This window comes from Lemur catta, chromosome 7 (assembly GCF_020740605.2).
Source record: "Lemur catta isolate mLemCat1 chromosome 7, mLemCat1.pri, whole genome shotgun sequence".
NCBI classification, from domain to species: domain Eukaryota; kingdom Metazoa; phylum Chordata; class Mammalia; order Primates; family Lemuridae; genus Lemur; species Lemur catta.
The window spans coordinates 15,297,714-15,321,436 of NC_059134.1; the positions used below are offsets into that span (position 1 = coordinate 15,297,714).

Here is a 23,723-nt window from a genome sequence, read left to right on the forward strand (position 1 = left end):
AGCCTGCAGTTGTTTGAAATGTTTATCATTTCCTTTATCAGAACGGTAAAAGGGAAACAGGGGACGCAGTGAAGGTGCTCTCTGGTTTGGCGAGGACTGGGCATAGACATGGTCCAATGGGTCAGAACGGTGGATGGGAGGCGCGCCGGCCCGCGGGGCGCACCCTGGAACCCTGGAGACCGAGGCACGGGGAAGCCCCGTCCGGCCGCGCCGAGCCCCGGGGCGCTGTGCCGGGCCTGCTTTTCGCCGGCGTTCCGCAGCCAGACCGCTTCGGATGCAAACCGGTGCCAGGCAGGAAGCCGACGGCCGGACGCATGCCCACGCCCCCGGCACGCTTCCCGGAACACTGGACCCCGCGGGCGCGGAGGGACGCGAGCTCGGAAGCCCGGCGCAGGGCGGACCCTCTCTGGGGACACCCAGGCAGAGCTGGGCATTTTCCCTCCTCGACCGCGTGCGGAGCGCAGAGCGGGCTCGCCCCTGAATGCGGAGAGTCGGACTTTCTGATTGGCTTAGAGTACAAACGCAGGCGAGCGCCGCCTGAGACCCGCTCTTCGATTGGGTTTTATATGAACAGCAGAGCACGAAATAAAGAGGCCTTCAGTCATTGGGCCATTGTGTGAATCTCCTTTTGGCTTCTCTGCTGACTGAATAAGCGTCTCAGGATCTTCGTCATGACTCTTAAATCTGGGCCTGTCAGTTCGCCCCTGCGTTTCTCGTCTCTAGGCACGGCACGGGGCTTACGGAGTTTAGCCAATCATATAACGTCAAGATCAGGTTGCCGGGCAGATTATGCTAATAAGGCCCCGCCTTTTGTGCTTTTCCCACTCTGCGGCGGGAAGAACCACCTGGAGGTGGCGGGGGGGTTTGATTTCTATCACCCCTAGGGAGAGAGGATCGGGGACCCGCTGATCTTCCAGCTCCCCTCACCCAACGTCGTGTAAGTACCGAAAGGATTAAGGGAACCGGATAAGCCAGGGTCCAGAGTACCCCATAGACTGGGAGGGTGTTTCGTCTTTGCTTAGTCCCACCCAAAATGGCGTCCAGCTCTTTCCGCGTCTCAGAGCCCGGCCGGGGCCAACCGACCGCGGACCCGGGTGGGGGGGGGAATTGATGGTGGTGGGGGGGGGGAGAAATCCCGGCGGCACCGCCCGATGGTACAGTCCAGCCGAGGCTGGGACAAGGCACCTCGCTCGGGGTGGGGGGTCAAACCATCTGCATCTTCCAAGGGGAAAGGGGCAAGCCTTCCTCCAGGAGGCCCTCCTGGCGCAGGGTTCAGCGATGGCTTCGTCGCCTGCTCGCCCCTGCCTTCCCCTCGCGCAGCCTCCCCTCTGCGACCCCCGAGTGGCTCGCACGCTCGGCCGGCAGCGCGCGCCTCTCCTCCCCTGCCCGCGTTGGTTGGGCCGGGACGGCAGTTGGCGGCCTGCGCGCCGCGGCGGCGGTTGGGCGGGCGCTCGGGTGCTCGCGGGCCGGTCTCTGCCGGCCGGGTGCCCGGGGCCGGCGCGGGGGGCGGCGGCGCGGCTCGGGCCTCGGCGCTGGTCGGCCGCGGGCGGGCAGCGGGTGCGCACGGCGGAGGGTTCTGCCGAGGGGCTCCCAGCTTTGTCTGGCGAGGCCGCGCCGCCCACCTGCTATTGATTGCTGGTCCTGGGCGTGTATTCACAAGTTGGCGTTGCCGGGACGGGGTGGGGGGCGCCGGCAGGGGTGTGGGCATGGCCCGTGTGGGTCCGTCCAGCAAACACCGTGCAGGGGTGGGCCGGGCGGAGCCCTTGCCCCTGTCAACCTGCGCCCGGGGTGCAGCGCATAGGCGTGACCAGGCCAGGGCGTTTGGACCAGGGCTCATGGGGTATAGTTGCCCAGCCCATTGTCAGCTTTTATTAGGCATTTTTAAGTCTATTGGTAGGTATTAGGAATTCTGAGTAAAACGCAACAGTCACCGTTTGCCCTCCAGGCACACGAGCGCTGCGCTGTTGAATTTGTGTGCGCCTTTAGCCTTGCTGGGTGGATTAGTTGGATTCCAGTCCAGTTTCAATGTATGTGTACACTTTAGCACAAGGAGGGGTAGCTTTGTGCTGTCATCAAGGATTAAACGTGTAATGAGACCCATTTGCCTGTTCAAATCTTGCCCGGCTCATCAGCTCCAAAGTTCTTTTCTTTAAACTGGATAGTACCTACCTTCATTAAAAACAACGAAATCACTCATGACTGTATTGTGGCCTTTCTTTTTGAATTGTTCCCTTTTTTTTTTAATCACTCCACCATTGCTGTAAGCTCTTTGAAGGCAGGCAGGTAAATTATTACAGTGTATCTTTTCGTACTTTCCTACCCACTCCACCACCAGCACCACAGCAACTTCTACTTTGATGAACAATACTTGTTTCTCTAGAATTGAGAAAACAAGATTAAAAAAAAAAATTTAGGGGTTGGGCGCGGTGGCTCACGCCTATAATCCTAGCACTCTGGGACGCCGAGGCGGGAGGATCGCTTGAGATCAGAAGTTCGAGACCAGCCTGAGCAAGAGTAAGACCCCATGTCTACTAAAAATAGAAAAAATTAGCCAGGCAACTAAAAATAGAAACAAAAAATTAGCCAGGCGTGGTGGCAAGCACCTGTAGTCCCAGCTACTCTGGAGGCTGAGGCAGGAGGATTGCTTGAGCGCAGGAGTTTGAGGTTGCTGTGAGCTAGGCTGATGCCACAGCACTCTAGCCCGGGCAACAAAGTGAGACTCTGTCTCAAAAAAAAAAAAAAAATAGGATTGGTTGAGGGCAAAACTGTGTGTATGCAAAATGATGTATTTGGGAAGTTTACTAGTTTTTTTTTAATAAATTGAGGTGAAATCAACATAAATGACCCATTTTAAAGTGAACAATTCAGTGGCACTTTAGTGGAAGGTTTACATTTTTTATTTTGGACCAAGACAATAAATGTGCCTCCTTTTAACTCCATGACCACCTACTCTTTGCTTTTCCCTATTACTTGCTTTGCAAGTGTGCTAAAGTGCTCTACTTTTTCAAAGAAGCCATTTTTAGTTTTACTAATGTTTTATAACATCCTCCACCACATTTTTCCTTTTCTTTCCTTTTTTTTTTCTTTAAGAGTCAGTCTCACTCTGTCCCTGAGGCTGGTGTGCATGATCATAGTTCACTGCAGCCTAGAACTCCTGGGCTCAAGGAATCCTCTTGCCACAGCCTCCCAAATAGCTGGGACTACAGGCAGGCATCAGCACAGCCAGCTAATTTTTAATTTTTTTGTAGAGACAGCATCTTGCTATGTTGCCCAGGCTGGTCTTAAACTCCTGGGCTGAAGCGGTCCTCCTGCCCCAGCCTCCCAAAGTGTTGGGATTACAGGCGTGAGCCATGGTGCCTGGCCTCCACCACATATTAATTGTATGTATCGTATATTGTACCTCTGAATGTAATTGAGTATGTGTTATAGAAAAGGCAAGGTCCCTGTCTTCGAGGGCCCTGAATGGTTTTTCTTAGAAATTATGGTGATATAAAGGATAGCATGTCAATTCAATATAATCCCAAATTGATTGGCATTGCCTCAATTTCCAATTGCCTAAATTTGTGTTTTCCTTCTGGTTTCAACAATAATGCACGATCATTGTAGAAAACATAGAATATTTAGAAACAGCATAAAAAGTAAAAAAAAAAACAAAACCTAAAGTAGAGATAATCCTTGCTGATATTTTGATGTTTTGAATTTTTTTTTGTGTGTGTAAGATTTTACAAATTTGGCATCATATTAATAATATTCAATTTAGTATCTAGTGGTTTTAACACATTGACTGCCACACTGGAAAAAAATATTTTCCCTGGGGCTATGGTGTTTTATTATGAAAATATAATGAAAACTTTGAAAACAAAATGATTGTTTCTAATTTAATGAAAAAAAAAGTTTTATTGCTTTCTGTGCATGAGTTATGTGCAACTCACACTGCGCTAGAATCAATTTTTATACTGCACACCAATTGAGTTGCATGTGACTCACGACATATTGAATTTGTTTTGGAGAATTGAGTCTTCATATGCTTCTCGAGGCCTCGGGGTCAAAGCTAGCATGAGTTAAATACAACTCACATGGCAGTTAATGTGTTAAAGTGTAGATAGGGTAAGTGCCCACTAATTCATGAGTGGATAAAGAAAATGTGATACACACACTCCCCCCACATCCCCCCACACCCCCTATGGAGTACTATTCAGCCATAAAAAGGAACAAAATAATGTTTTTTGTAGCAACTTGGATGGACCTGGAGATCATAATCCTAAGTGAAGTATCTCAGGAATGGAAAAACAAACACCACCTGTTCTCACTAATAAGTGGGAGCTAAAGGATGGGTACACAAAGATATGTAAAGGACATTGGAAACCAAGAAGGGGGGAGGGATAAAAACTTACCTATTGGATACAATGAATGCTATTCTGCTGATTGGCACACTAAAAGCCTTGATTTCAGCATTATACAATGTATCCAGGTAACAAAAACTTTTGTACCCCTTAATAGTTTGGGGGATAAAAAGTGTAGATAGGTGGCAGGTCACAGTGACTCATGCCTGTAATCCCATCACTCTGGGAGGCTGAGGCAGCAGGATCTCTTGAGCCCAGGAGTTCAGGGTTGTGGTGAACCATGATGGCACCACTGCACTCCAGCCTGGGTGACAGGACAAAGACCCTGTCTCTAGGGGAAAAAAAAAGAAAAGTAAATAGTTGCCTAAAGACTTTGCTGGTGATTTGCCACTTTCATTCATTAGTTTCTCCCATTATTTGAAGGGGGCATCGTGCTTTCCCCTGAACTAAAAGCATTTTACTTTTTAGAAGAACCTAATTGATGGGGATGGGTTTCTGGGTAACAAGCATAATTGATCAAAGAACTGAAAACAACTGAGCTATAATTTTGGTTTCCTCAATAATTTTTCATTGTAAGCACCGGTAAACACATGGTGACTACATAATTTCATTTGGTAAAAAGAAGCTATTAAACATCCCTTCGTTGCAGTGTTTGAATTCTTCAGAGTTTGTTTTAAACTTGAATAGTGATGTACTTTGACCTGTTGCCACTAAAACACATAGTCTTCTCCCTCTGCAACCCCACCCCTGGGTGTAGGACACCAAGTCCAGCAATTTATTTGTTTTTCACAAGCAGAATTTATTATTATTTTAATTTTTCATAGGTCTTTTAAAAGATTAACAAAGAAGAATTTGGTCTGGTATCTAAAAAGAGCCAGTGAGTTAAGAAAAAGGAAATATTTGCAACAGCCAAATCTGTGTAAGAATTTGCTCAAATTCTTCTGGGGAGTGGGGTGGGGGAGGAGGGTGAGAGGGGAGCTTTGCTTGCCTATTCTTTTGGTCCACACTGGTGACGAGTTTCTCTTCTGTGCTCTGGTGTGAAACTGTTTACATGGTTTAGTTGAATCACTGCTTAAGTGTATCTAGCCTCTGTCCTTTTTTATTCTTAATTTTATAATACTAGTTCCAGATTTGTGTGGAACATTCTGAACTGGTATGTCTCCAGTTTATTTCCTACAACTCCTGTGACATTGATACTTCACTATTCTAAAACATTATTTCAGTTCCCCTTCCAAAATCCTTTGGTGCCTTCCCATTGCCCATACCTGTGTAGATTTTAAATTTGTTTGGTTTTAGGAAGCACCTGGTTCTTTTGGGATAATATTGAAATAGTTTAGGGAATAGGGGGCGGTGGTGAGGAAATGGAGAGGGAGGAGGGAGTTTATGGCTAACCCCAGATTATAGTTACAGCAAGATTACTTAAAATGTGGCAAAAGCAATCTACATAAAATCAATAGTTTAAGAACACTAAACATACAGATTGCTAAAAGGTTACTGTCTGCTTAAATAGTCTACTGTTCATTTTTTAGCTAAACTCTCATTTATTTCAAACATTAGAATATTGGAGGTAAATGCTGTTCCCTTCTTTTTTTACCTATGGCCTTCATTTTCACTGTCTGACTCTGATGTTGCAATCTACAGCCTCTTTCCTGCTGTGACTGACCTTTGGAAGAGATCAGGTCCCTTAGATCTGTGCTGTGCGGTACCGTAGCCAGTAGCCACATGTGGCTCCTGAGCACTTGAAATATGGCTAGTGCTGTAAGTGTGAAATATAGACACCAGATCTTGAGAGTTAGAGTTAAAAAATATAAAACATCTCAATTCCTAAAATACTGATTACATGTTGAAATGATAATATGTTAGGCTGGATCAAATAAAATATATTATTATAATTGATTTCACCTGTTTCTACTTTTAAAAAATATATCTTTAGAACAGCGGTCCCCAACCTTTTTGGCACTAGGGACGGGGTTTCATGGAAGACAATTTTTCCACAGATGGGGGTGGGCGGGCAGGGTGGAGGAGAGGCAGAGCTCAGGCAGTGATGGGTGGCCCTGTTTCCTAACAGGCTGTGGACTGGTACTGGGCCGCTGCCTGGGGGTTGGGGACTGCGGTATTAGAACATTTAACATTGTGTATGAAGCTTGCATCTGTGGCTCCAGTATGTCTACTGAGCAGGGTAGCCTTAATCTGTTGGGGTAGGGGGGTGTTCCCAGGTAGCAATAAGATGTAATGTATTAACTTTCAGTTTCTGTACTTGCAATTAATAGATACTGCTAATATATGTGTCTGATTTTTTTTTTAGTGCTAATGATAGCTCTCACAAAAGCACAATTATTCTTTTGAAGAATACCTCAATCTCAAAACCACCTCTAGATAATTGAGTTAACTGTTATTGAATTAATATATTCAGTTAATCATTTGAACTTAAAATAATAAAATGACATCTGTGAGCACATAAGCCATTAAAAAGAAGTTGAGCTAAGCATAATCAGCTGAATTTTCCCAAACTTGGTCTGCCATTTATACATTGATTTTTATAACTTAACCATTTTTCAAAGATTTAAGCAATATTTCTTGGAAAAACTTGAAATTGAGACAATCAAGCTCACATTTGTTTCTCCTGTCATTTAGAAAAAGGCTACAACAGTTTGATTCTAAGGGTAGAACACTTTGGACCAACTCATGGGACACTGTCCTTTTAAACACAGTTGGAGAATCATAACCTACAGATAAAATCCATATTGTTTTTACCCTGTATTTGAAAACATTGACAATTTTCCCCTAACCTACTTTTGTTGATACATTTCCTTTTACTACCCTGTGTGAAGGTTTAATATGGAGTAATATTTAACTGCATGGGCTCTGGGGGCAAAGGAACCTAGATTCATTGCTCTGCTCAGCTTACTGGCAAATTACTTAACTTCTCTGTAAGCCTTAGTTTTCTTATCAAATCATTCAAGTAGTTTCTTAATTATTTTTTATTTTTATTTTTTTCAGAGGCAGGATTTCAGTCTGTCTCACAGGCAGTAGTGCTATCATAGCTCACTGTAACCTCGAACTCCTGAGCTCAAGTGATCCTCCCACCTCAGTCTCCTGAGTAGCTGGGACTACAGGCATGCATCACCATGCCTGGCTAATTTTTTTGTAGAGATGGGGTCTTGCTATGTTGCCCAGGCTGGTCTTGATTCTTGGCCTCAAGCGATCCTCATAAGTCATCCTCCCAAAGTGCTGGGATTACAGTTGGGAGCCATTGCACCGGGCCAGTTTCTTAATTATTAATAGAGATAATAATAGTACCAACCTCATAGATTCCTCATGCGGATGTTTGTTAATAACTGACCACAATAGTATAAGTGGCTCAATAACAATGCACACAGTGCTCAACGGCTCAAAAAAAAAAATTATTTATCTAATTTGGACTCTGTTTTAGTCAAACTGGTGTTACCACTGTCCCTTAAATATTCTAGGTTTTCCCTTCATTTTTCATTCCTTCCTTTCTCAAGTGGAATGTTTGTTCCTTGTCGTCGTCCCGCCCACCAAAATCCCTTCCATCCTTTCAGAGCAGTGGTTGGAAGACTTTTTTTTTTTTTTTTTTTTTTTGAGACAGAGTCTCGCTCTGTTGCCCGGGTAGAGTGAGTGCCGTGGCGTCAGCCTAGCTCACAGAAACCTCAAACTCCTGGGCTTAAGAGATCCTACTGCCTCAGCCTCCCAAGTAGCTGGGACTACAGGCATGTGCCACCATGCCCGGCTAATTTTTTCTATATATATTTTAGTTGGCCAGCTAATTTATTTCTATGTTTAGTAGAGACGGGGGTCTCGCTCTTGCTCAGGCTGGTCTCGAACTCCTGACCTCGAGCGATCCACCCGCCTCGGCCTCCCAGAGTGCTGGGATTACAGGCGTGAGCCACCGCGCCCGGCCATGCTTGAAGATTTTTGAGTCCAACTTAGTGGGTGTTCTTTTCACTCTTGCCACAAACCATAATTATAAGCAACCGTAATAAAATGTCCTGATAGGGAATAGCTGTAACTGCTTCAACTAATTATTGCCGTTTGACTTTTTAAGCATCCTTTCCAAAGCACCTGATTACATTTAGTCTTTAACATGTAACATTGACAGAACAGCGTTCAATTTTACAAAGGAGAAAAAGGAGACCAAGGTTTCGTGAAGCCTAAAACAGAAGTTTTGTGAATGTTGTGAATGCAAGAGTTGGGACAGCGGTAGGAGTGGGGGCGGGATTGGCGCATGCGCAGCCCCAGGCAGTGGTGCAGATGTTAATGAGGTTTCCTTCCCGTCTCTTCATTATAAATATTCATCTCCTTTATTTTTTTTCTCTTGAAATTGATGAATTGAAAATCATTCTGGATTTTAAGTACTTCATCATTTGATAAATGTACGGATTTATGAACAGTAATGTTTCAAACACTTGTTTATGTGACATGCATGTTCTCTCAAGTACGTTAAACCTGTTGAAGTGAGATATTACATAACTACAAAACAGTAATTCTAGAATTAAAACGAATTATGTAGTAGCAATAGCAATTGCATTTTGGTGAACTTTGCTTCATTTAAAAATTTTAAGAAAGTTTATATTCATATTTACATATATCATGCTGTAAGTATCTCACCCCAAACAGCTTTTCACACATCATTTTTTTTTTTTTTTTTTTTTTTGAGACAGAGTCTCACTCTGTTGCACAGTGCCTTGGCTTCAGCCTAGCTCACAGCAACCTCAAACTCCTGGGCTCAAGCGATCCTCCTGCCTCAGCCTCCCGAGTAGCTGGGACTACAGGCATGAGCCACCATGCCCGGCTAATTTTTTGATAGATATTTTTAGCTGTCCATATAATTTCTTTCTATTTTTTTTTAGTAGAGACAGGGTCTCACTCTTGCTCAGGCTGGTCTCAAACTCCTGAGCTCAAATGATCCTCCCGCCTCGGCCTCCCAGAGTGCTAGGATTACAGGCGTGAGCCACCACACCCGGCCAGTTTCTTTTTATTTTTAGTAGAGATAGGGTCTCGCTTTTGCTCAGGCTGGTCTTGAACTCCTGAGCTCAAACGATCCACCTGCCTCAGCCTCCCAGAGTGCTAAGATTACAGGTGTGAGCCACCGCGCCCGGCCCATACATCATTTTAAAAATATTTTTTTCAGATCCATGGTTTTCAAGAGTTATAAACTATAACTGATATATTTTAAGTCTGACAAAATATGTGTAAGGCCTTTATAGAGAAAATTCTAAAACTTTATTGAGTGACTAAATAAAACCTAAATTAATGGAAATCACAGTGGTCCAAGGATGGGAAGATTCAGTATTGTAAAAGTATCAATCCTCTGGAAAGTGATGTATAGATCTAAAGTAATTCCAACAATTTTTTTTTTTTTTGAGACAGGCTTTCACTATGTTGCCCTGGCTAGAGTGCAGTGGCGTGGTCATAGCTCACGGCAACCTCAAACTCTTGGGTTAAAGCGATCCTCTTGCCTCAGCCTCCCAAGGAGGTAGGACTACAGGCATGCACCACCACACCTGGCTAATTTTTTGTTTCTATTTTTAGTTGCCTGGCTAATTTTTTCTATTTTTAGTAGAGATGAGGTCTTGCTCTTGCTCAGGCTGGTCTCGAACTCCTGACCTCGAGCAATCCTCCTGCCTTGGCCTCCCAGAGTGCTAGGATTACAAGTGTGAGCCACCACGCCCGAATAAAATGTCTTTTAATTGAAAATAAGACCTTTCTGGATACCTTCATGATCTAAAACTTAGCCTATTGTAGTCATAATTTAAATAGTTATTAACATTTGCAGTATACTTTATACTGTCGTACTATACTGTGACAGACATTATCCCACTTATGTTAGCAATGAGCCTGTGAGTTAGGTAAGATAGGTAGCTTCATTCCAATTATCAAGATAAATTTCCCTTGCCCTCAAAAATCCTTTTTCTATTACTTTGTACTTAGAAAGAACTTTAAGAAATGTTCTGGACAGTAGAAGACAACTCAGAGTGCTAGCCTAGTGATTGCTGGCCTACTACAGTAGTTTTATTAAGATGGAATAGTGGAAGGCTAGGTGTGGGCCTGTAGTACCAGGTACTTGGGAGTAAGATATGAAGGGAATTATTATACTTCAAACCAGTGCAGTATCAATTTGCTTCTGAGTCCTGGGTCAGAGTTATGGTTCATACTGTATTTTAACAAAACACTATTTTTCAGGAGTTGAGGTAGAGTGAACAAGTAGTTACACTGTTTTATATTGTATACATAGTGTTAAATTATGAAAATTGTGCTCTAGAATGATTTTCCTCTAAGCAATTTTAATAAGTTAATTTTTTTTTACTCAGTTAAAACATTTTAAAGCACATGGATTTATTGAGGAAATAGCTTACTGCTTAAGATTGTGCCTCTTTATATGTTAACCAGGAGTTTATCCTAACAACTTGGATTTGTGATTTGGTGAGTCATAGTTATTACCTAGAACCATCTGTAAGGAAGGCTTTCTGGCTCCAGAAGACCCACCTGAAGGTCTGCTTAGTTACTGCAACTGCTAATTCAACAAAAGAGCTTGAGATATGTGGGCCAGATAGCGTTGAGTGCAGGGGCGAGGACACACCAGAGCCACCGGTTGCATCTGTACCCCTGCCAGCTGTCTTGTGAATGAATGCTACTGTTCAGGAGGGAGCTGGGGGGAGTGTGCTTGGAGCTTTGTGAATCCATCCCCTAGTCAAAAACGTGGATGCTCAGTAGTAGTTGATGAGTTATTTGCAGCAGTTTTTCAGTTTTCAAATGAACCTTATAGATCTATATTTACATTCAAAGCTCATTTGAAATATCCTGGTAGGTGTATGGTACAGATCTGCTAGTTACCATGTGTGGAAGGAAAGCTGGAAAATAAATTCCCTTGCGAGCAGCCTGGTAGGCAAGGAAGACCACCCCAGCCTTTTCAGAATTCTAAGACAGACAACTCACAAGTGTATTAGGGAAGCTGGTGAGTTGCACATTTTGAAGAAAGGTATAAGGATAAAGTTTTTGTTTAGCAATGAAAAAGTCTGTTTTTTTTAAGGTGGTGGCTTTGGGCATTGAAAGCTTGTATAAGAATATTTAATAGTATTGATAAGGTGGAGTAAGAATTCAGAACTCTAATTATTGCCCTGTGCTTACCAAAGGCAGGTCTTAACTTCATTGTAATCTGTCCCTCATATTACTTCTAGAATGACTTTTCAAAAAGTGTCACTGCCACGATAAGACTATTTTTCTTTCTTTGTTGTGCAAGAGTTAGACGTATGTGGCTGGCACGAGGGTCTCCTGGAGCAGTTTATAAACAGATTCCTACATTTCCCTGCCTCCCTGCATATCCCACAATTGATGGCATCAGAATCTTCAGAGTGAGACCCTGAAGTTTGTCTCTTATCTCACTTCTGACTTTGGTAAAACCAGTTTATGAGTTTTGGGAACTGTAGACTGTACAATAAAGTTTAAATTCTTCCATTTCCACTGTGGTCTCTCATAGGCCCATCCTAACTACTGTATGAGGCCTTTCTCTCTCATAGTTATGAATCTCTGTGCATGCCTTCAATTTCTCCTGCCTCTGGAGCTTTTTAGAAGGTTTGCATTGATGTAAGCTCTCATCTTTTTTCTTTTTAAAAATAGCTTTACTGAGATATGATATATATACCACACAATTCACTCATTTAAAGTATACAATTAAATGGAATTCATGGAATTGTGCAACTATCACCATCACCACAATAAATGTTGGAACATTTTTATAACCTCCAGAAGTAACCCTGCACCCCGTAGCTCTATTAATTCTCCCACCTCCTCCCAAGCCCTAGGCAGCCTCTAGTTGATTTTCCGTTTCTATTAATTGGCCTATTCTGCATATTTCATATAAATGGAATCATTCAATGTGTGATCCTTCTGACCAGCTTCTTTCACTTAGCATAATGAGTTCAAGGTTCATCCATGTGGTAGCATGTACAGTACTTCGTTCCTTTTTCTGGCCAAACAGTATGCCATATATGGATATACCGCATTTTACTTATCCATTCTTCAACTGATGAATATTTGGATTGTTTCAATTTTTTAGCTATTATTAATGATACTGCTATGAACATTCATACGCAAGATTTTTAGGGACATATGTTTTTATTTCTCTTGGGTTTATTATGTCTTGGTGGGGAATTGCTGAGTCATTTGGTAACTATGTTTAGCCTTTTCTGGAATTGCCAGACTGTTTTCCAAAGTGCCTGCAGCATTTTACATTCTCACTGGTAGTGTGTGAGTGTTCCGGTTTCTTCACATCCTCAACACTTGTTATTATCTGTTGCTATATCAGAATTTTGAATGAAATTGAGAAGATGAAAATACAGTACAAAATGAGCATAATAGAAACCAGAATGTCATTAATAAAGGCAATTTTGTGTAGTTTGTTGACCTGGCATAAAAGCTGTTGCCTATTGTTAGGTTTAGAGCTTTCCAAACAACAAAAGATATAGATTAGGCTGGGTGCGATGGCTCATGCCTGTAATCCCAGCACTTTGGGAGGCTGACGTGGGAGGATCACTTGAGGCCAGGAGTTCGAGACCAACCTGAGCAACGTAACAAGATCCCATCTCTACAAAAAAACTAAAAAATTATCTGGGCTTGGTGGCCCAACTCCTCACTTTAGTCCAGAAGTTTGCAGTTGCAGTGAGCTATGATGACACCACTGCACTCTAGCCTGAGTAACAGAGTGAGACCCTGTCTCAAAAAAAAAAAAAAAAATATATATATATATATATATATATATGTATATTGATAATTTGCTGACATTGAGGCCACAAACCTTATGTTCAACTATTAAATATTATTCTGAAGCTACAGTATGCTGCAATTTTGTTAGTTGGACAAACCCTTACTATTAGTGGAGACTTTACAATCTGTATGATTTGAATTTCAGGTTTATTCTGCCTACACAATAGCAGACATGAATCTAAGGTGTCTATTTTCATTTGGCTATAGTCATTCCTTTTAGACCTAGAAATGAACATGAATTGTTAGGGTGAATTAGTAATTATGTTATTAACCACAACAATGAAGATTTTTGAATGTTGCCAGCGTGCCAGGTATGGGGTTAAGTACTTTCCATAGTTTTTCATTTGTATAGTTTATTTCATTTATTTCCTAGTTTCACCTTATTATTTCATAGTTCTACCTTAGGGATTGATATTGTTACCATTATATCGATGAGGTAATTACAGCTTGGGAAGTATAGTCACTGGCCCCAGCCATGGAGTGTGTAGCTGATGGCTGAGGAGTCTGTATCCAGACCCCTGGCCTTGGTGTTTTACTGCCTCCCTCAGAGTCAGGCAGCAGTGTTAGAGACGAGGAGGAGGAAGTTTGTTCATCAGGAGGTTACTGGGAGGTCATGTTAAGGCACCAGCTATGACATCAGGACTGACTTCGGCCTGCTTCACAAGGGAGCAGTGTGTATGTGTGATTTCCAGCCGTCCTCATTGCTATCCTGATCCTCTGCCCCTCCCGTTAACCAAGCGGGAGGCCCTGGGTGGGGAGGGGAAGATCCATATTCTAGTCCCAGAACCGCCCCACCATGGACTTTGCCATGCTGCCTTGAGCCTGCTGTTAACCACCATGAGTCCAGTGCCTCTGTGTACACTAGGGGTGGTGATATTAGGAAACTAATCTTGTGGTGGTGTTATGGGAATGTCACAAGCTTGTGGATATGAAAATATTCAGAAACCATATAGTCAAACATCAAGATATACACCTTGGGCTGGGCACAGTGACTCACACCTGTAATCCCAGCACTTTGAGAGGCTGAGGGGGGAGGATCGCTTGAGGCTAGGAGTTTGAGACCAGCCTGGGCAACATAATGAGACCCCTGTCTCTACAAAAATAAAAAAAAAAAAAATAGAAAAAAAAGATGTACACCTTGGGATATAAGAATTAGACTTCTCAGAGAATTCCTTTTAATACTATATTTAGCTTACAGTGTATTGTTTGCATTTACAAGAACTGGTTCTAATTTTGTGTAACTTGGGAGCAGCTGAGTTCCATGTACCTTTGCAGTTATATAGTACTAGATGATGTTATCTGTTATTTGCTTTTCCCTCCATAGTGTTTTATTTCTTTCCAGCTCATTAAAGTTTATTATAAATGTTGATACCATATGTGTTTGTGTGTGTGTGTGTGTGTGTGTGTGTGTGTGTGTGTGTGTGTATGCTTAGTTTCTTAACTGTAAAAACAGTTGTATACCATCTTTTTGGGTTTTTTTGGAGATAGGGTCTTGCTCTGTCACCTAAACTGGAGTGCAGTGGTATGATCATAGCTCACTGCAACCTTGGTAGGTGATCCTCCTGCCTCACCCTCCCAAGTAGCTGGGACTACAGGCACTCTCTATTGGGCCTGACCATATACCATCATTTTTAATGGCAATACATTTTTTTTTTTTTGAGACAGAGTCTCACGCTGTTGCCTGGGCTAGAGTGCGATGGCGTCAGCCTAGCTCACAGCAACCTCTAACTCCTGGGCTCAAGCAATCCTCCTGCCTCAGCCTCCCGAGTAGCTGGGACTACAGGTATGCACCACCATGCCTGGCTAATTTTTTCTGTATATTTTTAGTTGTCCAGCTAATTTCTTTCTATTTTTAGTAGAGATGGGGTCTTGCTCTTGCTCAGGCTGGTCTCGACCTCCTGAGCTCAAACGATCCTCCTGCCTTTGGCCTCCCAGAGTGCTAGGATTACAGACATGAGCCACCATGCCCGGCTGCAATACACTTTTTTATTTATGAGAATTCATCCTGAGAGAGTTTTGGTGAGTAACAAATTAGCACCTAAGGGAGGAGAAGACTGCACTGCATTCATTCGAGAAGCACTTACAGACAGCCTCCTGAGCCAGGCAGGGCTGTAGGTGCTGAGAACAACTCCCTCATCAAGTCAGGTGAGGTGGACCTGGTGTAGCTGCCTTCCAGTGGGGGCACAGACAGTGCACACAGATTGTGCTCACATAATTGAGGATAAATGCTTTGCAGAGTATTAAAGCAGAGTCATGTGAGAGAGGATGATCAGAATGGCTTGCGCAGGAAGTAGCATTGACCCTGAGATCTGAATAGTGAGAAGGAGGTGGGCATTTGACAACGTGGTGAAAAGCGTCCAGGCAGAGCAGACAGTTGTTGCCAAAGGCCTGAGGGCTAGACGAGCCTAGGGAGAGTATAAAGCCCCCAAGGAAAGGGAGGGCCAGAGAGAGCCGAGGCAGTGTGGCTTCTGGAGGTCAAGCGAGCAGAGGAGGTTATGAAGACGTTGCCAGAGAGAAGGGAGGAAAACCCGGGCAGTTTAGTGTTAGGGGATCAAGGAAAGGTTTGACGGAGGGTGTGAATGCCATGGAGAGGTCAAGGAGACGAGAACATGGAGCGAGCCTTGGTTTTGGCAGTAGACATTTAAAAGGTGTGGTCTTGGAGTGGTGGGGAATCGAACCTCAAGTGAGGGGCCAAGAAGGGAAAGTGAGGGGAGGCTGGGAGGTGGCCTGTAGGCAGCTCATCCACGTTTTCAGTGTGTGTGAGAAAGAGCAGACACTGGGGTAGGAGGGGAGAAAGTGGGTTCAAGGGAAGGTTTTGTTTAATGTAAACATTTTATTGAAATAATAACATATGTCTAGAAAAGTACCCGCTTTTTTATTTTAATAAAGATGGGAGATTCTAATGCACGTTTTCTGGTGTGAGTGTTCCTGTAGGGGAGAAGCTGATGCTGCAGAAGGGCCAGGGGTGAGGCCTTGGGGGCCCAGGACACATGGCCCCAGCACCACTTAAGCGGGGAGGCCAGTCTGTGTTGGACTGGACACTTGCGCTCACTGTCAGGAGGCCAATGAGTGTCGGTAGGGACAGGCTGTGGGGGGCATGCAGGGGGTGGAATGGGTATCTGCCCGAGGGGTCTGTTTTCTCAATGTAGTGTGAGGCAGCATCCTCAGCTGGGAGTCAGCACCATGGAGGGAAGTCTGAGAACAGAGAAGGACAGCAATAGCCCTTTTGGAGGGGAGAACCCAAACATAATCAGAGGTAGAGTAGGCCTGGTAGCCAGTGTTGAGTGCTCATTTGAGATTGGTGGCCCTGAATTTGAAGTGAGACCAGTCAGTACCCATATAGGATTTTCTCCAGTATGAGTATGGCCCAGAGTTGATGGGAGGCAGCAGGGAGGTAAGAGAGTTCTCAAGAGGGTCATATGATGATAGACTTAGGAATCAAATTCAATACAAATGTTTCTATTGCTTTAATCTTTTGGCTGCCTTGAGGAGTGTGTTCTTACAGTTAAGTATAGCCATACTCAATAAATGGGAATGAGGTTTCTTCAGTTTTGCCCGTTTCAATTTGTATGTTCCATCCTAAACCTTATCCTATATACACTAACTCTTGAAAGATTGCTCAGTAGGGGTAAACAATTAAAATTTAATATTTTATCAGTATAAAATAGCTTTTTTGATTATAATAAGTATAGATTAGGCTGGGCGTGGTGGTTCACGCCTGTAATCCTAGCACTCTGGGAGGCCGAGGCGGGTGGATCACTTGAGGTCAGGAGTTCGAGATCAGCCTGAGCAAGAGTGAGACCCCGTCTCTAGTAAAAATAGAAAGAAATTATCTGGCCAACTAAAAACATATATATAGAAAAAATTAGCCGGGCATGGTGGTGCATGCCTGTAGTCCCAGTTACTCGGGGGGCTGAGGCAGTAGGATTGCTCAAGCCCAGGAGTTTGAGGTTGCTGTGAGCTAGGCTGACGCCACGGCACTCACTCTAGCCTGGGCAACAAAGCGAGACTCTGTCTCAAAACAAACAAACAAACAAAAAAAGTATAGATTAATACTGTTGAGAACTATTCACAAAACATCAAAACTATAAAGATGTAAAGTTACTCAAATTCAACTTTTCAGAGATAACCATGGCTAACATTTTGGTGAGTATTCACCAAGGATTTTGGATCAAAATCCCTAAAGACAGAACCCCAAAAGTCATAATCCCGAACATTGAAATCCTGAAAGATGAAAATCTCTAAAGTCTAACTCCCAAAGATCAAAATCTCTAACATCTAAAATCCTGAAAATCACAATCCTGAAAGATTAAAACCCCGAATGTTGAAATCCTGAAAGACAAATTCTGGGGAAGGGATTAGTTTTTTTGTGTGTGTTTTAGATTGTATGCAGGAGAGTTATATCATGTTAATTGCATCATATTAGGTGGAACTTTGCTATTTATTAGCATTTGGTGGAAAATTCAGATGAGTGGATTGGCCACGAAATACAGCAGCAATGAAAACTTCAGTTTAAAAATATGTCATTTGCCTGCGTTGCCTGTTGCTTCCAGCTGATGACTCTCCAGGAGCTTTTGATAAATTAAAACTGCATTTACCTGAGAAGCCAACGAAGTTACTGGCTGGTTCAAAAATAATTATGTGCATGGTAGGATAAGAAGACATTTATGCAACTTTAGTGTTCAGTCACCAGTATTGTTTCCATCAAATCTGTGGTCTGTATATGAGTGCCTGCAGAATGGATTTCTGTGTACCCACGACAACTTAGAAACATGGCACAGAAGAAGGGAAAATTTGATAGGAAATGCTCATGTCAGTGTATCTTGAATCATACCAGAATTTCAAAAAGAGCAGCGCCATGTAGAAAATGAATGTGAATGTATTCTCCAAAGAGAGCCATGTCTTAAAAGGAAAAAAAAGCTATTCATCGTGCAAGATTTCACAATATAGTTAATGATTGTAAAAGTCAGACAGCTCTAATGGACTATCTTCGTGCAATTGCCCATGATCCATCTCTGTAATACATTTTCTCATATGTAGACTTTTCTTTTTTCCTTTGAGTTTTTTTCACTATTTTAAATTATCAGCATTATTTTTTTTATAATTTGCTATGTTATATATTTCATCTTCACATCATTTCCAATACTGGAGGTATAAATTGTGTAGAGACTTTTGGAGAGTTCTAATTTGTTTTATGTATTTTTTGCAAATTTTACTCCAGGAAAGTGTGTTATCACAATGTTGGCTTTGTGTGTAAGCATTGTGTGTGTATGTAAAAGCATTGAAACTTCCTCAATAATTGAAGAGATGTCCTTTTTTGTACATCTACATTTGTGAAAGATAACATTTCTTGAGATCTTGGCTCTTTGGGTGACTGCATACGTGGTGGTGACCCACTGTGGCTTTTGATTGATCTTGTCAGAAGTGTTAGGTTGTTTGTCAAGGTATTTCAGACGGCTGCAGTTATGAAGCTGGGCATATGCAATTACCAACCATAGTGATAGGTGTTGATACATTTCCCTTTTTGACCTACTTCTTTATGAATATGGTTCATCTGCTTATAATTGTTATACTCATGTGACTGTCATTAGTATACCTGAGTGTTTATGCTTGCAAAAAATATGTTGTTATTGCTTATTTTATTATGTAAAGTGGCCTATGAAGTGTTTTGTTGTGTTTTCATATGTTTTGCAAATAAATCTCCCTTTAAAACTAAATATCTTTTTTTTTTTTTTTTTTTTGAGACAGAGTCTCATTCTGTTGCCTGGGCTAGAGTGCTGTGGTGTCAGCCTAACTCACAGCAACCTCAAACTCCTGGGCTCAAGCAATCCTACTGCCTCAGGCTCCTGAGTAGCTGGGACTACAGGCATGCACCACCATGCCCGGCTAATTTTTTATATATATATTTTTAGTTGTCCAGCTAATTTCTTTCTATTTTTATTTTTAGTAGAGATGGGGTCTTGCTGTTGCTCAGGCTGGTCTCAAACTCCTGAGCTCAAACGATCCACCTGCCTTGGCCTCCCAGAGTGCTAGGATTACAGGCATGAGCCACTGCGCCCGGCCTTTTTTATTTTGTTTGAGACAAGGTCTTGCTCTTTTGCCTGGGCTACAGTGCAGTGACATCATCATAGCTCACTGTAACCTCCAACTCCTGGGCTCAAGCAATCTTCCTGCCTCAGCCTCCCAAGTAGCTGGGACCGCAGGCACACGATTCCATGCCCTCTAATTTTTCTTTTCTTGTAGAGATGGGGTCTCATTATGTTGCTCAGGCTGGTCTCCAACTCCTGGCCTCAAGCGATTCTCCCATCTTGGCCTCTCAAAGTACTGGGATTATAGGTGTGAGCCACAGCGTCTGGCCTGTAGCTAAATACCTTTTAAAGAATTTTAAAAATGATTTTTTCCAGAATTATATTTTTGGGATTTTGATCTTTCAGGATTGTGATTTTTGGGATTTCAGATGTTAGGGATTTTGATCTTTTGGGATTTCAACATTCAGAATTATGGCATTCAAGATTATGTCCTTTGGGATTTTGATCAGCACCCTTCCCTAAGACATTTCTTTATGTATAAATAAATCAATAAGCAAATATACTTATTTAAGATATTTTTTATAAGAGTGAAAAAGAAAATTTCCATCAGTGGGGGAATATTTAAAGCAATGATTGGAACATCTATCATTTTGAAAGCAATATGATTATTCCAAATACTTTCAGCATCTAAAAAGATGTCTATAGATTATTAAGTTAAAGTATGGTTCCATTTCTGCATAAGCATGTGTATATATAAAGACATTTAGTTTATGTGTGTTTAGTTTGTATATGGTAGAACAGTGGAAGGACAAACACTATAATGTCAACAGTGGCTACATCTGGAAAATGGGGTGGGGTGGGAGAGGGTAGCTTTTGATTTCAAATAGTTTTGTACTGTCAGAATTTTTTTCCCCTAAATCAGTGGGTTTGTATTTTCACAGATATGTTTGTGCAACCTTCACCATGAGCAATTTTAGAACATTTTCATTAACTCAGAAAGAAACCTTGTACCCTTTAGTTATTTCACCATCTTCCCCCACCTCCCCTGGCCCTAATCAACCACTAATCTACTTTCTGTCTCTGTAGATTCCCCTTTTCCATACTTAAAAATATAACAGGTAGTCCTTTGTAACTGGCGTCTTTCACTTAGCATAATGTTTTCAAGGTTCAATCACTTTATAGCACGTATCAGTACTTCATTCCTTTTTTATAGTTGAATAGTAAGTGTTCTATTGTATGGATGTACCACATTTTGTTCATGTATTTGTCCATTAATGCACACTTTGGTTGTTTCCACCCTTTGGCTATTATGAATAATGCTGCTATAAACCTTTGTGTCAAAGGGTTTATATGGATACATGTTTTTAGTTCTCTAGGGCTGTGGTCCCCAACCCCCGGGCCCGGTGTGCATTACTGCCTGAGATCCACCAAATTTTCTTCCGTGAAACTTAGGAACCAGCTGCACAGCAGGAGGTGAGTGGCAGGTGAGTGATTATAGCCGCTACAGCCACTCCCCATCACTTGCTGCTCACATCACCGCCTGAGCTCCAGTACCTGCTCCCTCCATGGAAAAACTGTTTTCCATGAAACCAGTCCCTGGTGTCAAAAAGGTTGGGGACTGCTGCTCTAGCGTATATACACCTAGGAGTGGAATTGCTTGGTCATATGGTAACTCAGTGTTTAATCATGTGAGGAACTGCTGGATTATTTTCCAAAGTGGTTACACCACTTTACATTCACATCAGCAGTATAGAAGGGTTCTGATTTCTCCGTATCTTTGCCACACTTGTTATTATCTGACTTTCTGATTCATTTGATTCGAGCCATCTTGATGGTTGTGAAGTGGTATCTCACTGTGGCTTTAATTTACATTTCCTTGATGATGATGTTGGACATTTTTTCATGTGCTGTGGGCCATTGATATCTTCCTTGGAAAAATGTTCAGATCCCTTGTTATTTTGTCTTTATCAGTTATTTCTATATTGTAGATATAAATCCCTTATCAGATGTATGATTTACAAATATTTTCACTTGGGTTGCCTTTTCACTGTCTTGATGGTATCCTTTGAATAACAAAAGTTTTTAATAATGATGAAGTACAATTTATCTAATTTTTCTTTTATTGCTCATGCTGTTGGTTTCATATTTAAGAATCCTTTGCCAATTCCAAAGTTATGAAGATTTGCCCCTATGTTTTCTTGTAAGGCTTTTATAGTTTTTCCTCTTATATTTAGGTCTGGGATTCATTTTGAGTTAAACTTTGTATACAGTGTGAGGTGAGGGTCCAACTTAATTCTTTTTAAAAAATTTATTTATTTATTTACTTATTTTTAGAAATGGGGTCTCGCTATGTTGCCTAAGCTAGAGTGCAGTGGCTATTCACAGGCACAATCATAGTGCACTGCAGTCTTGAACTCCTGGCTCAAGTGATCCTCATGCCTCAGTCTCCTGAGTAGCTGGGACTACAGACAGGTGTGTGCCATTCACTTGGCTAACTTTATTCTTTTGCTTGTGGAAATTCAGTAGTCCTAGCACTATTTATTGAAAAGACTTTTTATCTTTAATGAATGATGTTGGCACCATTGCCAAAAATCAGTTGAGCATAGATATCATGGGTTTATTTCTTGACTGTCAGTTCTATTCCATGGATCTATATGTCTGCCTTTGTGCTAGTACCATACTGTCTTGATTACCATTGCTTTGTAGGAAGTTTTGAAATTGGGAAGTGTGAGTCTTACTTTGTTCTTAATTTTCAGGATTGGGTTTAACTATTCTGGGTCCTTTGCAATTCCATAGGAAATTTAGAATCAGCTTGTCAGTTTCTACAAAGAAATCAGCTAGAATTATCATAGGGATTACACTGAATCTGTGGATCAGTTTGGCTTTGCCATTTTAAAAGGTTAAGTCTTCTGATTCATGGACATGGGATGTTTTATATCATTTATTTATATCTTCTTTAATTTTTTTCAACAGTGTTTTGTAGAGTATAAGTTTTATGCTTTTTAAATTAAATTTATCCTTAAATGTTGTATTCTTTTTGATGCTACTATGGAATAGAATTGTTTTCTTAATTTCCTTTTTGGGTTGCTCATTGCAAGTGTATAGAATACATTAATTTTTTTTAGGCCGGGCGTGGTGGCTCATGCCTGTAATCCTAGCACTCTGGGAGGCCGAGGCGGGTGGATCGCTCGAGGTCAGGAGTTCGAGACCAGCCTGAGCAAGAGCGAGACCCCATCTCTACTAAAAAATAGAAAGAAATTATCTGGCCAACTAAAATATATATATAAAAAATTAGCCGGGCATGGTGGCACATGCCTGTAGTCCCAGCTACTTGGGAGGCTGAGGCAGTAGGATCGCTTAAGCCCAGGAGTTTGAGGTTGCTGTGAGCTAGGCTGACGCCTCGGCACTCACTCTAGCTCGGGCAACAAAGCGAGACTTTGTCTCAAAAAAAACCAAAAAAGAATACATTAATTTTTGTATATTGATCTTAGATTCTGAAACCTTGTTGAACTTCTGTATTAATTCTAATAGTGTCTTTATTAGTTCTAATAGTGGATTTCTTATGGTTTTCTATGGGTAAGAGCAGGTCCTCTGTGAAAGAGACAGTTTTACTTCTTCCTTTCTAAGATAGGTCCTTGTAGAATTGCCTTGGCTAGAACCTTCAATATATCTTTGAATAGAAGTAGCAAGAATAGACATCTTTGTCTTATTCCTAATCTTAGGAGGAAAGTGTTCAATCTTTTCTCATTAAGTATGATGTTAGCTTTGGGTTTTTGTAGATGCCCTTCATTAGGTTGAGGAATGTCCCTTCTCCTCCTAGTTTGATGAGTGTTTTTTGTCATGACAGGGTGTTGGATTTTGTCAGATGTTTTTTCTGTAAGTAGTGAGATAATCATGTGATTTTTGTTTTTTATTCTATTGAGATGATGTATTACATTAACTGATTTTTAGACATTGAATCAACCTTGCAGTCCTACTGTCAGAATTTTGAAAGTCTATTTGAGAAGTAATCCATGCTCACTGTAAAAAAAAAAATCATCTTATAAAGACTGTAGCCAAAAAGATCATGAGAAAAAGCCTAATTCCTCTTGTTTCTGGAGTACTACATAGCTCGGTCACGTGCAAACTGGGATTGATAATAATTTCATAATAATTATATGAATGGATTTCATCTATGTCCTGCCAACAGTTTTTAAGAGAGTATAAATAAAATGATGCATGTATAAGGAATAAATTTAATACATTTAATTTCAAAGTTAGTAGAATTGCATTTTATTTTATTTTTGTTATTATTTTTGTTTTCTTTTTAGAGACAGGATCTTGCTCTATCACCCAGGCTGGAGTGCAGTGGTGTGATTGTAGCTCACTGTAGCCTTGGACTCCTGGGCTCAAGTGATCCTCCTTCCTCAGCCTCCTGAGTAGCTGGGACTACAGATGCACACCACCATGCCCAGCTAATTTTTCTTATTATTTTTTTTGTAGAGCTGGGGGGTCTCACTATCTTGCCGAGAATGGTCTTGAACTCCTAGCCCCAAGTGATCCTCCTGCCTCAGTCTCCCAAAGTGCT

General features: G+C 41.8%; 1 protein-coding gene across 4 annotated transcripts in view; it reads left to right on the forward strand.

Moving 5' to 3' along the window:
- Positions 1-823: 823 nt before the first annotated feature.
- Positions 824-23,723, forward strand: part of PRDM10 (PR/SET domain 10) — a 94,202-nt gene continuing 71,302 nt past the window's right edge. For all 4 annotated transcript variants that reach the window (XM_045555684.1, XM_045555686.1, XM_045555685.1 and 1 more), the window contains exon 1: positions 824-937. The gene's annotated coding sequence lies outside the window, so the exon portion shown is untranslated. The remainder of the gene's footprint in view (positions 938-23,723) is intronic.